Source organism: Solanum pennellii, chromosome 4, assembly GCF_001406875.1.
Source record: "Solanum pennellii chromosome 4, SPENNV200".
Lineage (NCBI taxonomy): Eukaryota > Viridiplantae > Streptophyta > Magnoliopsida > Solanales > Solanaceae > Solanum > Solanum pennellii.
This window is the reverse complement of record NC_028640.1, coordinates 7,135,321-7,153,791: the sequence shown is the minus strand read 5'-3', so window position 1 is coordinate 7,153,791 and position 18,471 is coordinate 7,135,321. Positions and strand designations below refer to the sequence as shown.

The 18,471-nt window shown below is 36.1% G+C and overlaps 2 pseudogenes across 1 annotated transcript; one reads left to right on the top strand and one right to left on the bottom strand.

The window, feature by feature from the left end:
- Window positions 1–11,833: 11,833 nt before the first annotated feature.
- LOC107015550 lies at window positions 11,834–14,851 on the top strand (annotated as a pseudogene). The gene is made up of 2 exons (XR_003578007.1): window positions 11,834–13,414; window positions 13,520–14,851. The product of XR_003578007.1 is annotated as a zeatin O-glucosyltransferase-like (transcript).
- On the bottom strand, window positions 13,910–16,076 carry LOC107015549 (annotated as a pseudogene).
- Between the last annotated feature and the right edge of the window lie 2,395 nt (window positions 16,077–18,471).

The window sequence follows — 18,471 nt, the reverse complement described above, 5'->3', positions numbered from 1 at the left end:
ATGTTCCAGCCAAAGGCCCATGGCCTAATCCTACTTGAAAAAGGATTGGAATTATTCTCTTTATTTGGTTTCCAATTCTATTAGGAAAAGGATTGATATTGTAATTCTATTTGTAGTTGGTTTTGGCTTCGTAAGGAAAATCACAATTCTATAAATAGAGGATGGTCTTGAGAGAATAATTCAATTGCTCATTTATATTGTCTTTGAAAGACATTAGAACATAAGAGAGGTTTTTGAGAGAGCTTTCAACAAGAGAAAAGAAAGAAGGAAAATGGTTCTTTTGCTGCAGTCTTTTTCTCCGACCAGCAACGTTCAGATCGTGTTTCTCGATTAACTAACCGTTCGATCGGGCTGAAATATGGACTGAGTGTTTCTGACATCTTGGTGGTTTATTTGAATGGTGAAGATCGGATTCGTAGGTCAGTAAAATCCTGTTTTAGGTCCCGAGCAGAAGATGGATTTGGGTGATGTTTCTTTTTATTTATCTTTTGTTGGTGTAGCTATTCTTTGTTTTCTTTTGGAACTTGTTGTGTAGCCATTAGAAAAATATTTGTAACCCTATTATTGTTATAGTGAAGCAATTCGGATCTTGCCGATCCCATGGTAATTACCTTCGATTTGAAGGATTTTCCCACGTTAAACTTGGTGTTCTTTATTGTTAGATTTTCTGTTTTATCTTTTAATCACAACAACTGGTATCAGAGCTAAGGTTATCTATATGGAGGGGAATATGAGCAAGATGATATGTCTAAACGGAAGAAACTACAACATATGGAAAAGCAAGATGAAAGATCTATTGTTCGTGAAGAACATGCATCTTCCGATTTTTTCTGCTCATAAACCCGAGAATGCGACCGATGAAAATTGGGAATTGAGCACTAACAAGTATGTGGATATATAAAACAATGGGTTGAAGATAATGTTTGCAACCACATTGTGAATGAGACACATGCTAGAACATTGTGGGAAAAGTTGGAGACGCTTTACGCTTCAAAAACTGGCAATAACAAGTTGTTCTTGTTAAAGCAATTGATGACCTTTAAATACAAGAAGGGCAGCACTATTCTTGATCATATAAATGATTTTCAGGGTATTCTTGATCAGCTGTCAGGAATGGGTGTTAATTTTGATGATGAAATACAAGGACTTTGGCTTCTTAATACTCTACCGGATTCTTGGGAAACTCTTCATGTTTCTCTGCCACTGGTGGAAAGGTGATTATGGAATATGCAAAGAGTGGTGTGTTGAATGAAGAGGTTAGAAGAAAATCTCAAGACACATCTTCACATTCAGATGTTCTATATACAGAAGATCGAGGGAGACAAAAGACAAAAGATCCGAGGAGTAGAGGTAAAAGCAGAAGAAAGTCAAAATTCAAGAATCCAAATATTATATGTTATCATTGTGGAAAGAAAGGACATATTAAAAGATTTTGCAAACAATTGAAGCAAGATCTTAAAGAAGGGAAAAAGGAAGAAAACAATGAAAATAATGTTGTTGTTGTTGTCCAAGATGACCTTCTCTTTGCTTGTGATAAAGACATCATCAATTTTGTATCTCAATATACAAGTTGGATAGTAGATTCTGGAGCCACATCACATGTCACACCAAGAAAAGACTTCTTTTCATCTTATACTTCTATTAACTCTGAAGTGTTCAAGATGGGTAATGCTGGTAGGTTAAGGTGTTCGGTATTGGCACTGTTTGTTTGAAAACCAATACTGGTTCAACGTTGGTCCTTCATAATGTCAAGCATGCTCCAGATTTTCCCTTAAATTTGATCTCTGTAGGAAAACTAGATGATGATGGTTGTCATAATGACATGTTCAATGGCCAATAGAAGCTCACCAAAGGCTCATTGATTTTAGCTCGAGGAATAAAACATTCAAATTTATACGTGACATAAGGATCGATTCTTGGTGACTCTATAAATTTGTTGGAGAGCGAGGCTTTATCAAAATTGTAGCACAAGAGGCTTAGTCATATGAGCGAGGGGGGGGGGATCACCTATTTGGCTAAGAAGAATTTCCTTGCTGGTATGAAACAAGCAAAGGTGAAAAGATGTGTTCATTACTTAGCAGGGAAACTGAAAAGAGTTTCTTTCACAGTCATCCTCCTTCAAGAAAGTCTGAGCTATTCGAGCTAGTACACTCAGATTTGTGTGGTCCTTTTAAAGTGAAGTCAAAAGGTGGTGCACTTTACTTTGCTACTTTCATTGATGATCGTTCTCGCAAGATTTGGGCATATCCTTTAAAACCCAAAGATCAAGTGCTTGATGTGATTAACAGTATCAAGCCTTATCTGAGAGACAAACGGGAAAGAAATTAAAATGTATTCGCACTAATAATGGTGGTGAGTATATTGGTCCCTTCGATAACTACTGCAAATCGCAAGGAATTCGTCATCAGAAGACTCCTCCAAAGACTCCTCAATTGAATGGTTTGGCAGAGAGGATGAACAGAACTTTAGTTGAGAGAGTTAGATGTGTGCTTTCAGAGGCTAAACTTCCAAATTCATTTTGGCTTGAAGCACTTAACACTGTTGCTTATGTTATCAATTTGTCTCCTGTTGTTGCTTTAGGTGGTGATGTTCCAAACAAAGTTTGGTTTGATAAGGATGTCTCTTATGATCACTTGAAAGTGTCCGGGTGTAAAGCTTGTGTGCATGTTACAAAAGATGAGAGGTTGAAATTGGATGTTAAAACTAAGTAGTGCATCTTCATTGGTTATGGTCAGGATGAGTTTGGATATCGCTTTTATGATCCAATTGATAAGAAGCTCATTAGAAGTCGTGATGTTGCGTTCTTTGAAGATCAAACTATTGAAGATATTTACAAGACTGAGAAACTAGATTTTCATGCTGATGAGAGCTTAGTTGATGTTGATCTAATTCCTATTATTGATACATCTTCTGCACATGAGGGAACCTAAGGTAATGATCCAGATAATGATCACAGTGTAGAACATATAATTGTTCCTACTGATGATGTTGTAGTTGATAATCAACCAATTCATGGTGAGATGATCACTTCGGATGCTCCAAAAACCTCTTGTAGAAGATATACTAGAGAAGCGAAGCTCAACACGTTATTCTCATGATGAGTATATTCTATTGACTAACATGGGAGAACCTGAAGTTTATGATGAAGTCATGTTAGATACTCATAGAGATAAGTGGAAAGAACTCATCGTAGACAATCATGAGTTTTGTAGAAGTGTGGCAGGCAGGAAGCCTGTCAAAAGTTACTTCACTTAAAGTCCATTTTGCCCCTTGGCTGGAGGGGGAGTTTGTTGGGATATTGACCATGTTCCAGCCAAAGGCCCATGGCCTAATCCTACTTGAAAAAGGATTGGAATTATTCTCTTTATTTGGTTTCCGATTCTATTAGGAAAAGGATTGGAATTGTAATCCTATTTGTAGTTGGTTTTGACTTCGTAAGGAAAAGCACAACTAACAGAGGATGGTCTTGAGAGAATAATTCAATTGCTCATTGATATTGTCTTTGAAAGACATTAGAACATAAGAGAGGTTTTTGAGAGAGCTTGAGAAAAGAGAGAAGGAAAAGGGTTCTTTTGCTGCAGTCTTTTTCTCCGATCAACAACGTTCAGATCATGTTTCCCGATTAACTAACCGTTAAATCGGGCTGAAATTTGGACTGAGTGTTCCTGAAATCATGGTGGTTGATTTGAATAGCGGATATCGGATTCGGAGGTCAGCAAGATCCTGTTTTAGATCCCGAACAGAAGCTGAGTTTGGGTGGTGTTTCTTTCTATTTATCTTTTGTTGCTGTAGCTATTGTTTGTTCTCTTTTGGCACTTGTTTTGTAGCCATTAGAAGAATATTTGTAACCCTCTTATTGGTATAGTAAATCAATTCAGATCTTGTAGATCCCGTGGTGGTTACCTTTGGTTTGAAGGATTTTTCCACGTTAAACTTGGTGTTCTTTATTGTTAGATTTTCGGTTTCATCTTTTCATCACAACAATTAATGGATGCACTTATTCTATCAAAGAGAAGGTAGAAAAATCTCTTTGCCTGATGGGTGTGAAGAGAGAATAAAAGGAAGACCACAATTCAAAATTTTAGCACATAGTTCAACGGGTGGTTTTATGAGTCATTGCGAATGGAATTCGTGTATGGAGAGTATGTCCTTTGGATTTCCTATAGAAGCAAGGATAAAGTATTCAGATCAACCAAAGAATTCTCAACTTGTAACAAAGTACTCTCTCCATTTCAATTTGTTTGTCTAGTTTGACTTGACATCGAGTTTAAGTAAAGAAGACTTGCAAATCTTGTGATCTTAAATTTAAGATATGTTGAATGTATCAAAATGTTCTTTAATTTTGTTATCATAAATATGTCACGTGGAAAACTGAAATTAAAGAATTCCTAATACAGAAAGAAGCATTTTTTTTTCAAAAAACAACTTAAAAGAAAGTAAGACAAACAAATTGAAACGGAAAGAGTATCTAAAAATTGGCACGTCGTGTTGAACATGTTACATCAGATATGGTTGAAAACGTTGTGAGAACTTTGATGGCTAAAAATTGGCACGTCGTGTTGAACATGTTACATCAGATATGGTTAAAAACGTTGTGAGAACTTTGATGGCTTCAAAAGATGAGTAGGGATGGCAATGGGGCAGTGTAGGGTGGGGGCGGTGCGGGTTGAGCTTAACATGCAAAATTTTTAATCCGCCCCGCCCCTCATAGCAACACTTTTCATTTTCAACTGACCCCACCCGCCCCGTATAGACCCACCCCGCATAATTTTTTTAATATTTTCTTTTTTCTAGTTATGTTTGATACTAAAAATAAAATTCATAAAATAAATTAAATTTTTTACTAAGTTGTATTAATTTAATAGGATAGTGACATAGAATTTTATTTTTTAGAGGTCAATTTGGAAACATGCAAGAAATTGTATTATTTTTTATTGAACCATTTTCATTTATTATCTTGAATATTTTAGTAGCTTTAATGAATTTATCTTAATAAATAATATTATATCACTCTATAAAATGTAAGAAAAATAAAATTAAGTTTGAACCCACATAAAATCGCATATACCTGCAACCCGCCCGGCTCTACATTAATTTTGAAAAAATCCACTTCAGCTCACCTCGCATCCGCATCCGCCCAGCCCCACATAACCTTAAATCCTCCCCGCCCCCACATAGCCTTAAACCCACCCTGCCTCGCATCTGCCCCGCCCCATTGTCATCCTCACATGTGAGGAAAATAGCAGAAAATATGAGCAATGTTATAGTGAAATTTTTGTTACAAAGAAATCTCACTATACTACTAATGAGAAAGGAGATGTTACTTAGGTGACTCGAGTTAGTTATAACAAATAACAGTTAGGAAAATCTATTAGATTAGTTAGTTGCTAATACTTTAATTAATTGACAGCTGTCCATATGATTAAAGTTGTGATACCTATATAAAGTAGAAGATTAGTTAGTATTTTTTTTTCATTCAATTCATTGTAATCTTTTCTAGTGAAAGAAAATTGAAAATGATTTTCTTCTAGAATCTTCTTCATTATGTTCAAGTGTTCAATTCTATTGTTTAAGCATGGTGTCAGAGCAATCAGCCATTAATATGGTCTAAATTGAAGCTTAGCAAGGTGAAATTGAAGCTGTTGTTGAGTTCAACAATGGTTGTTACAGTTGACAGCGAATTTCCAGAGAAACTTAGTCACAATCACCCTCTTTTTTTGAGTACTGCAGATACATCTGGAGTTGTATTGATCTTTATTCAGCTTATAAGTTCCGAGAACTATTCTGTATGGAGCAGGTCGATGAGAATAGCCATACTTGGAAGAAAAAAATTGGGGCCAATCGATGGAAAGTGCATGAAGGATGGATTCGGTCCTAATCTGACTGATTTATGGGAGAGATGCAATGCAATTGTTCTTTCATGGATAATGAATTGTGTTTCCAAGGAGTTAATGGGTAGAATTGTTTGCTCTACAGATGCATGCTCTGTTTGGCGAGATCTCAAGGAGAGATTTGATAAAACGGATGGGTCACAGATCTTTTAATTACATCGGGAAATCGTCACTTTGGTATAGGGTACAAGTACTATAGCAGAGTATTTTACAAAATTGAGATTGTGTTGGGCAGAATTTGATTGCATCGCGCCTTTTCCTGGTTGTAATTGAACGGAATAGCGAGGTTTTTTAGAATTTATAAAGCAGCAGAAGTTGTTGCAATATTTACTGGGTCTTAATGAAACTTATGAGCAGGCTCGAAGTCAGATCTTGATGTTAGTTCCTCTTCCTTCTGTCAATCAGGCCTATTCAATGATGATTGAAAGCGAAAGCCAAGGAGTCATAGCAAATTCAGCTAGTAATGTTGCAAATCTAGAAATTGCAGCTCTTATGACTGCTCGTCAAGTTCCTAACAAGTTTAAAAGGGATTGGAATGCTCAGTGTGATCATTGCAAGATGATGGGTCATACTAAAGCCAACTGTTATCGGTTGATTGGATATCCTTCTAACTTCAGGTTCAATAAAAAAGTTGGGCAGCCAAATGGTCATTATGAAAAGGAAGGAGAGAATCGAAGTCATGCTCACAATGTGAGGGATGAGAAAAGTCGACCACACAATGATAGAGCACATGCTCGAGCTGCTCACGTGAATTTTCGTAATGATCCAGGTTACAGTAACTATTCTAGAGCTGATAATCTTCATGTTGATTGGAATAGATGTTCAGGATCCCACATTCCTTCACATCAACACCCTCAGATGATGCAGCAATATGATAACTCATCACACCTCAATCAGTCCAACATGGGAAAGCACAAGGCTGATGATGTACCAGAATCTTCCTCTTCAAATATGTGCAGATTATCCGATTCAATGAACATCGGAGGTAATTTTTCTGTTTCGCCTTTGTATGAGAGTGCCTTCACAGATAAAGTAGTTGCTTCTTATGCATGTAATGATGACAAGGAATGGATAATAGACACGGGTGCATCCAACCATATGATCTCTCATAAAGAAATGTTAAATTTTAGGATGCCTGTTACTGCTTATAATAAACAGGTATATTTGCCAAATGGAGGGATTGTATAGGTATCACATATTGGTATTTGTGAATTGATGGATGAAAGATCTATGAAAAATGTTTTATACATTCCAGATTTTAGATATAATCTACTTTCAGTATCTCAGATCACTAAGGAACTTCAATGCTCAGTTCACTTTTTCCCTAACTATTGTGTGTTCCAGGACCTCTCATGTGGGAAGGTACTGGAGATTGGTGAAGAAAAGAATGGCCTCTATTTGATGAGTCACAAAGGGAGTGGTATTGATTGCTCACCAAAAGGGATGGTTGCTTCCAAGAATAAGCTGGACATCCTTCTTTGGCATAGAAGGATGGGTCATGCCTCTGTAGGAACTATGAGTTGTTTTTTTAATATTGATCCTAATGAATGAAAAAGGATTTTAGACAGGTGTGATGTGTGTCCACTAGCTCGACAAACTAGATTACCTTTTTCTAATAGTGAGAATCGATCTTCTTGTATTTTTTATTTGTTGCACTTGGATGTATGGAGACCATTTCATGTTTCTACCTTTGATGGTTATAAAATATTTCTGACTATTGTGGATGATCATTCTCGTATGACTTGAATATTTCTGTTGAAATTAAAGAGTGATGTGGTGGTAGTATTGAGAAACTTTTTTCAGCTAGTGAGTACACAATTTGGAAAAAGAGTCAAAGTATTGAGATCATATAATGGCACTGAATTTGTTATTTCTAATTGTCATGCTTTGTTTACATCTCTTGGTATTATACATCAAAACACATATTGTTTACACACCACAATAAAATGGGTTGGTAGAGAGAAAACACAAATACATTTTAGAACTGGCTAGGGCTATCAGATTCCAGGGTTCATACCTATTAAACACTGGGGTCTTTGTGTGCTTGGGGCTGTTTACATGATGAATAGGTTGCCATCTACAGCACTCAACAACAAGTCTCCTTTTGAAGTTTTCCATGGTGTTAAAGGGTCCTTAACACACCTTAGAACAATGGGTTGTTTATGTTATGCTAAGTGTTTACCTCCTGGTGATAAGTTTGAAGCCAAAGTTGTTCCTGCAGTACATATGGGTTATTCTGAAGTTACAAAAGGTTATGTGTTGTATAATCTAGTTGCTCACAATTTTTTCATATCTAGGGATGTTAGTTTTAGAGAGGATTCTTTTCCTTTCCAGACATTATTCCAGACATATCTGCAGATACTGATGATCCTCCTATTAATGACTCACATTTGTCTCCTCAACATGATGTTATTCCTGCTATCCCAGACATTATTCCTAATATTGTGGTTGGTGATGTTGATATTCCTACTATGCCTGCTGATATTGAACCTAGGCCTTTGAGGCAGTCTCACAGAGTTAGGAAGCAACCTACATGGATGACTGATTTTGTTACACATGCTGCTTCTACTTCATTACATCATCCTTTATCTCATTGCTTGCATTATGCTATTATCTCCTCACAATACCAGTCCTATTTGTGTGCTTTCTCTAGTGTCACTGAGCCTCAGTCTTACAAGGAAGCATGCTCAGATCCTAGATGGATTTCAGCTATGCAAGAAGAAATCCAAGCACTTGAGACAAATAAAACATGGCTTATAGTACCCTTACCTTCTCACAAGAAACCTATTGGTTGTAAATGGGTTTATAAGGTAAAATTTAAGGCTGATGGTACAGTGGAGAGATATAAGGCTAGATTGGTTGCCAAAGGTCACAATCAGAGGGAAGGTCTTGATTATCAAGATACATTCTCACCTGTTGTGAAGATGGTCACAGTGAGAAGTATTTTATCAATTGTTGCAGCCTCTCATTGGCATATACATCAGATGGATGTGTATAATTCTTTTTTACAAGGTGATTTGAATGAAAAAATTTACATGTCTTTGCCTGAAGGTTCTTTTAGCCAGGGGGAGACTTCAGGAATGGTATGTAGGCTAGTAAAATCATTATATGGATTGAAACAGGCAAGTAGACAATGGAATGTTAAATTGACTGATGCATTGGTTGATCTTGGTTTTAATCAGAGCAGCCTAGATCATTCATTATTCATAAAGAGACATCATACACATATTGTAGTGATTTTGGTATATGTAGATGATATGTTGATAGCTAGTAAAGATTTGGTGTTAATAGAGCACACCAAACAAGAGTTACATGCTAGATTCAAGATTAAGGATCTTGGAATTTTGAGATATTTCCTTGGCATAGAGTTCAGCAAATCAGATAAAGGCATATTAATGAACCAAAGGCAATATGCTTTGAAATTGATAGAGGAGATGGGATTGACTGGAGCTAAACCATCTTGGACACCACTGGACATCAACTTGAAGTTAACAAATACATTGCTAGATGAAGCTATGATGTTACAGATGATCATGTGTTGGCAGACAAGGGTCCATACCAAAGATTGATTAGAAGATTATTATATTTGACACTAACTAGGCCTGACATTAGGTTTGCAGTACAAACTTTAAGTCAGTTTTTGCAGTGTCCAAAAAAATCACACATGGAAGCAGCCCTCAAGGTGGTAAGATACATAAAAAGAGAACCTGCAGTGGGAGTTTTGATGAGCAGCAAGAAAGACAGGGAATTAATAGCCTTCTGTGATGCAGATTGGGCAGCATGTCCAAATACGAGAAGATCAGTGATAGGGTTCTTAATCAAACATGGAGAGTCTTTGATTTCTTGGAAGTCAAAGAAACAAACGACTGTATCAAGGAGTTCAGCGGAATCAGAGTATAGAAGCATGGCTTCTACTATATCAGAATTGGTTTGGATCATTGCATTATACAAAGAGTTAGGGGAAGAAATAACTCTACCTGTAAAGCTCTTCTGTGATAGCAAAACAACTTTACAGATAGCAGCAAATCCAGTTTACCACGAAAGAACAAAACATATTGAAGTTGACTGTCATTTCATCAGAGAAAAGATACAAATGGGGTTGGTCCAGACACTATATCTGAGGACACAAGATCAGCAAGCAGACATTATAACAAAGGGGTTGGCAAGAGCACAACATGAACATTTGGTTTCCAAGCTGGGAGTTTTGAATGTATTCACACCCACCAGCTTGAGGGGGAGTAATGAGAAAGGAGCTGTTACTTAGGGGACTCGAGTTAGTTATAACAAATAACAGTTAGGAAAATATGTTTGATTAGTTAGTTGCTAATACTTTAATCAATTGACAGTTATTCATATAATTAAAGTTGTAGAACCTATATAAAGTAGAAGATTAGTTAGTATTTTTTTTTCATTCAATTCATTGTAACCTTTTCTAGTGAGAGAAAATTGAATATGATTTTCTTCTAGAATCTTCTTTGTTCTGTTCAAGTGTTCAATTCTATTGTTTCAAGACAAATGAGTCTATGCATTGGCGGCATAAAAAAATAGGCATAAGTCATAATATGAAATTTAACCTAGCTTCAGCTGGCAATTATGTCCTCCAACTTTATATGTGCACAACTTGACACTTGAACTTAAATAAAATTGAACAAGTAATGTCTTACGTGGCATAATACACATAGGACACAATATTGTCATGTAGGACACCACGTAGGATGAATGTGTCTATTTATGCAATTTTATACAAGTTTAAGTATTTACTTGTGCACACTCAAAGTTGGGGATATAGATGTCAGTTGAAGCCAAATTAAAGGATGTATTTATGTATTATGTCAAAATATGTACTTAAATTACCACTTTATTTGGTAGGAGTTGATATAGCATGCTAAATTACACTAATTGTGAAAGACTGATTATATCATATAATAATTTAAAGTATAAAGTTTTGAAACTTTAACTCCATTGGAGATAAACTCGTTTTCCTTTTCTTTTTATATACACACACATTTAGTTTGTTTCTTCTTAGCTTTTGTGCTGGTCTCTTTTCTTTTGGACCGCAAGCCAAGTCAATTGACGTGAACTTTCTTGGAATTGTACAAAACTCCAAAGCTCTTTTTAAACAGGGTTTTGGTGCAGCAGTAAGAACGCAATTTGAGATTTATAGGTTAGACATTGATAAAAGACAAATATCTAAGTGAAAAAGGATAATAAAATAAATTAATATAATCCATCGAATTTCAAACTATGTCCCACTAATACTTAAGGATTTATCGCTTATAATAAACCACCAAAAAAGCATATATACTACTTTTGAGTGGATCACATGTGAGCAATAAGATTGAAATGATACAGAAAAGGTCCGCATAAGTCAATGTCAAAGAATAATACCCACAAATGAACAAATGATCGATTATTTAAAAAAAAAAAAGTATAGACGTGTGTGGGGTCCATATAAATATTTCTAATTTTTCTTGAGAGTAACAAAATCAAGAATGGTGATAAGGACATATGAAAAGGATGGATTAACACATGCATTAGTTGGAAGAATATTATGATTAAATATAATTAACAAACCTACGTATCAATTCATATTTAATTTTCCATAATTCTCCGTGTTTCCTTCATTATATTTTGTATCCCTTTTATTAAAAGGTAAATTCAAAATTTAAATTTTTTCAATAAATATGTATATGATTTAGATCACCAAAGTTGTTCTGAATTTGTACTTGGCAGGTTAGCTCTGCTTTTGCTCTTATAAAAATCCTCATTTAGCCACGACTCACAATTCCCACTAAATAGTTAATTTATTGTTATTGATTAACGTGTAAAAAATAAATTATTATTATTATTATTATTATAATGGTATACTATTTTTGCACCACTCAAATAATAGTGGATATATTATATTATTATTATCTCAGAAGATACAACAAGTTTTATGACATAATCACATACCTTATTTTCTTTGTATTATTATCATCTGATATTTCAAGATTTATACACCTTCCAAGAACAACTTTTTCTTGGAAGATCATCAAAAAAAATTCAAGTCTTATCAAATTTCATAGACATTAGGGAGGATCCGACAGAAGTACGAAATTTCGATATTTCCACAAACATGTGTAGCAACATACAACAAGATGAAGTAGCTATAGTTATGGTTCCATTTCCAGCACAAGGCCATCTCAATCAACTTCTTCAACTATCCTGTTTAATCTCATCATCATATGATCTCCTGTCTATTATGTTGGCTCAGCTATACATAATCGTCAAGCTCGTGTTCGAGCCAACGCCTTAAATCCATCATACATAGCCAAAATCCATTTCCATGACATCCCAACTCCTGAATTTGCCTCACCACCACCTGACTTTAATGCCTTGAGCAAATTCCCATCACAACTTCAGCCATTATGGGATGCTTCTATGCTTCTTCGCGAGTCCATTGCTTCCTTCTTACGCGATATTTCTTCAAAAGCAAGACGAGTCATTGTTGTTCATGATTCTTTAATGTCTTATAATGTTCAGGATGTTTCGTCCTTGCTCAATGCGGAATCATATGTATTTAATTGCATTTCAGTGTTCACTTTGTATTGTTTGATATCATTGTCTATGGGAATGCATGTTCAACTTGAAGAGGGATTGCTTAAAAAGTTACCTTCCATTGAAGGAACTTTGACAGATAAAATCAAGAATCTTGGAGCTTCTCAGAGACCATATATGGATATTAGATCAGGTGATATCCATAATACAAGTAAAGTAATCGAAGGCGAGTTTCTTGATTTGCTTGTACAAGTAGCAAGTAAACAGGAGAAGAAACAATGGGCAATTGGACCAATTTTGCCTATTAAACTAGATTATGTCTTGAATAAGAATGATATATGTCTCGAGTGGCTAAACAAACAACCGCCAAGATCAGTTCTATATGTATCTTTCGGAACAACAACTTCACTTTCTGATAGGGAAATTAAGGAGCTCGCGATGGGATTAGAGCAGAGCAAACAGAGGTTTTTATGGGTGTTGAGAGATGCTGATAGAGGTGATATCTTTACCGGAGAAGCTAGAAGACTTGAGTTGCTGGAAGGATTTGAAGAAAGAGTAAAAGGGGTTGGGTTAGTGGTGAGAGAATGGGCACCACAGCCAGAAATCTTGGCTCATTCGTCCACGGGGGGTTTCATGAGTCATTGCGGATGGAATTCTTGCATTGAGAGTATTACTATGGGAGTGCCAATAGCTGCTTGGCCTATGCATTCTGACCAACCAAAAAATGGTTTCTTGGTTACGGAATTGTTGAAAATAGGCCTGATTGTGAGGGAGTGGGAGAAACGCGAGGAGCTGGTGAGTGCATCCACTATTGAGAAAGTTGTGAGGAAGTTGATGGCATCAGAAGAAGGTGATGCAATTAGGAAAAGAGCAGAAGAATTGGGAGAAACAGTAAGGCGGTCCACAGAGAAAGGGGGTGCTTCTCGAATGGAGTTGGATTCTTTCATAGCGTATATCACAAGATAGACTTGATTTGGCTCTCAGTAAGATGATTGCTATTTATGTATTTCTCTTTTAACAGATAATCTGTTTTTAACATGAATAAATGGTTGCCTATATGCTTCGCAATATCTGTTTTACAAACTCAGGTGTGGTGAACTTTTCGATTCATTGTATATATCCATTTCCACTGCATTGACACGACAAATACTACTATTGGAGTGAATCAAGGGATTGTGTCTTTTGGAGCTCCTTTAGCAGCTTGGACAATACATTCAGATCAGCCAAGGAATTCTCAACTTGTAACAAAGTACATGAAAATTGGAGTAATTGTTAGGCCATGGACGCGTTATGATGAACTTGTAACATCAGAGAGTTGAAATGCTGTGAAAAACATTGATGACTTCAAAAGAGGGAGATGAGATGAGGGAAAAAGCAACAATTTTGAGCAATGCTATGCTGGATGGTGGCATCAACCGCCCTAGATGGACCTTCATTGCTCACATTACTCGTTGAAATAATAAGAATTTATGCAAGAATTCAACAATAGATTTTATAGGAATAACTTGTGTTTTATTTATGTGTGAATGAAGAAGAAGAGACTACAAGAATTGCACAGAAACAGCTATAATTATTACATGCATAGAAGCGCGGTTTTTATTGCCATTATAATATGTAAACTGGAAATATAACAACCTTCAAACAATTTCACATACTCCTGGACAATCTTACATCGGGTTTCAACGAGCAATGTGGGCGATGAAAGAATCCATCTCAGCGCGGTTCATGCCCCCATCCATCTGACTTTTTGATAGCATTGCTCAAAACTGCAGCTCTTTTCCTCATCTCATCTCCCTCTGATGAAGCCATCAATGTTCTCACAGCATTTTCAACTATCTCTGATGTAACCACTTCATTATGACGCGCCCATGGTCTAACAATTAGTCCAATTTTCAAGTACTTTGTTATAAGTTGAGAATTCCTTGGCTGATCTGAATGCATTGGCCATGCTGCTATAGGAACTCCAAAGGACATACTCTCTATACACGAATTCCATCCGCAATGACTCATAAAACCGCCAGTTGAACTATGTGCTAAAATTTCCAATTGTGGTGCCCAATCTCTAACTATAATCCCTCTTTCTTTTGTTCTCTCTTCATATCCTTCAGGCAATTGTGCTTTCCTAACTTCACTTGTAAAAACATCTCATTTGTCAGCATCTCGGAGCACCCAAACAAACTTCTGGCAACTCTTCTCTAGTCCAATCGCAAGCACTTTGATTTCTTCATCACACAATGAAGTAGTCGTGCCAAATGACACGAAAATAAATGAGTTGCGCTCTTGTTTGTCAAGCCAATGAAGGGACTCGTGGCGTTTGTTCGAGTCTTTGCTCTTCTCTTGTGGCTCCATGGGGTTGAATGGACCTATAGCCCATTGCTTCATACCATCGTATTCTTTGGCCATTAAATCAAGGTACAAACTTTCAATCACTCTTGATGAATTATAAAGTTCACCACTTTGGTTCCTCCCATCACATTGTTCTTGTATCTTCATAAATTCCCAAAACTCTGGAGGAAAAGAATCTCCAACTGTTGGAATATCTTCGTAATTTTCAGTTCCGGGATGGAAAGGCTTTCCTTTGAGTTCCCAATGGTATGAATATAACATGAAAGCTGAAGTACTATTGAAACAGTAGCACTCTATGTTTGGTATTAGTGGCAAATCTTGAACTACAAATTTCATCAAACTGTCATAAATGACAACAACTTTGCGATGATTTGCGCTTAGAAGTTCCTGTACTAGCGAGCAAACTGGATCCCGGAGATGGAATGTGGCGTAAAATGAAGGAATTAGCTGGTGTGGATATTTGAAAGAAGCATTAGGATTAGGCAGGGGAGTTTCAAAAGCAGGTGTATGATGAAATTCATGGAAATTGATATTTGTTATGGTGAGTGGACCAAAGCCATGAGCTCTAATTTTTGCTTGTTGAATGTGTGATGTGATTCCAATGTAATGGACTTGGATATTGTACATGGAAATGAGCCTAGAGAGGTGGAGGAGTTAGTTGAGATGGCCTTGTGCTGGAAGTGGCACCATGACCACAGCCAACCGGGCTTCGTCTTGTAGTGGTGGAGTTAGGAATTCTACTACAGTGTGATTTTCCGGCAAAGGGTGTCCAACTGATCCTCCTCCTTCGATGTCATCTTGCATAGCTACCCGAGCATTGTCTAGCAATAGTGGAGTCAGGAGTTTAACTACATTGTGATTTTTTGGCATAGGGTGTTCAACTGACCCTCCTTTACCACCGACATCTTTCGCAATAATTTGGCCAACTGACACCCCTTGGTCAACTATAGTTCCTTCCTCGATGTCTTCCAAACCATTTTGGCCAATGGACCACCCTTTGTCTACTGTAGTTTCGCTCCTGATTGCTTGTTGCACAATATTTTGGCCACGTGTACTTTTTGAGGTAACTTTTTCGGTCATTAAGCTATTTTAGAATAAAGATCTCAAGTACTACACAAAAATATCTTTTTTGAATGAATAAAAAAGAGATAAATTTTGATATAGAAACAAACAGATGAGAGAACCACAAAATAAAAAGATATTTTACAATCATATATATTCATGTAAGTTGCAAATGGGCACATAACTAATCACAAGAAACTTAACTAATGGACAAGAAACAAACGTGACTAATTTAAGTAAGACTAATTTTGTTTTCACGAAAGGTTCTCAGCCACACCTTCCATAAAGTCATGAATGGACGTTCAATATTCAGTTCAATATTTTAAAGTTTAATTTCGATATCAACAAAAAAAAGATACTAAACGTGAAATTTCGAAAGTTTGGTTTGATTTAGTTTTAGGTTAATGTCCACCTATAAATAGAGTAGTGGTGCAAATTTTGAAAAAGGCATAATATACGATAGGCATAATATATAAATATGTCTTTAATTTGGCTTTGAATCACAGTTATGTCTTTCAACTTTGGGTGTACACTAGTAGACACTTAAACTTGTATAAAGTTGAACAAATAGACACACATGTCTTACATGTCATTTTTTGTCTTACGTAGTGTCCTAAGTGTATTTTGCCAAGAACTCATGCGTTTATTTATTTAAAAGTTGGATAGTTAAAATGTCTGTTTGTGCATTATGAAAATTGGAGGTCAAAGTTAAAATTTGAAGTCAAGTTTAGGGTCAAATATATGTATTATGCCTATACAATATGCCCTTATAACTTGGCTTCAAATCACATTTATATCCTTCAACTTTGAGTTTGCACAAGTAGACACTTAAACTTGTATAAAGTTGAACAAATAGACACACATGTCCTACATGGCGCTACATGTAATTTGTTATCCTACGTGTATTTTGACATGTAGGACTTATGTGTTTTACTTATCCTACTTTTCAAGTTCAAATGTTTACTTGTGTATATCCAAAGTTGGAGGATATAAACGTAAAATGAAGTCAAGTTAAAGGGCACATTTATGTATTATGCCTTTTGAAAATAACATAAATATATATGTATAAATCATACTAGTTATACGATGCACTATTCATTTCGCTCATATGAAAATAAAAGACTTGTTTAAATATATCTTAGCTTTAACAAAATTATCATGAATGAATTTTTTTTTAAAAATAAAATAAAAGCTCGTTAAAAAGATTTGTAGCAATATACTAATTAAAATTGAATTGTGTTACTAACATAGTATAGATTGTATCTTTTCAATAGAAAGCATTTCAAATAATGTTCATTTGTTCCCTTCTTTAAAAGTTGGATCCACTGTTTATTAAATATTATTTTTATTATTGACAGAAACTATTCGATATATGTGTTCAATACAATAATTAAAGTATGTATAAGCTTACTAGAACGACATCGTGCTATAAAAGTAAGTAATAATAAACTATTATACTGTAACAACCTGTTTAGTCGGTTCGAGCAGTAGAAGTATTTTGAAAATAACTGGCTGGGTCGACGGATCAGTCGACGGACCGTCATGGTCACGACGGACCGTCGAGGGTCATCGTTCCAAAACACTTCAACTCTGAAATCTGGGTACTGAGATCGACTCTCTGAACTCCACGATGGAACTGCAGGACGGACCGTCGTAGGTACGACGGACCGTCACAAACCCATTTACTGAATTTGACTCTCTGAACCTTGTGACGGACCTGCAGGAAGGACCGTCATATATACGACGGGCCGTCACAGGTTGCGTAACCCCAGCTGGGTCGGATTTCTGCTAAAAGTTTTAAAGGGGTGTTTTGGACTATTCAGGACAAACTTTATGAAATTAGTGGGGTAAGTTTAATAATTTATTTACTTGGAGGGTTAAAGGAGATAACCTTGGAATAAATAATGGGTTACTTTTATCATAATGAATTATATGATAATTAGGGTAAAAGAAAAAGACAGAGGGAAACGAACGAGCGAGAGGAAGAACGAAGAGGAAAGCAAAAGGCATTGGGGAGATAGCTTGCTTGATCACGATTCTTCGGTGGAGGTAGGTTATGGTTTATGCTATGTGATAGTAAACTCTTAATAGCGATTGATATGTATTGGGTGGTATTGTAAAGTCTTCTATATACTTGATTGTGTGTTTGTATGTTGTGATCGTATAATTGTGGTGGTTAGAATGATGAGATTGTTGAACCTTTAATCTTAAATCCTCTCTATTAAGTTGATGCTTGACATAAAGAAAGCTTGATGAACTGAAATAATGCGAATAGTGGATCGGAATGTCACGTTCCGACACGTAGTATTAGCGGATCGGAGTGTCACGTTCCGACACGTAGTATTAATGGATCGGAGTGTCACGTTCCGACACGATAAGAATAAAGAGAAGTAATCTTGAATTATGTTAATATACTCAACTCAAAGAACCTATTTCCCAAATGAGTATGGTGTGGAGGCTTGAGTCCTCATAGATGTGCTTGGTGTGTTGCCAATGGTTTTTGTACTTGTTGATTGTCACATGTTAGGTATTGTGGTTGATTTTACATTATTATTTCGTATATATATATTGCTTTCTATTTTGAGTTGGCCGATGATACCTACTCAGTACTTGTACTGACCCCTACTTTTAT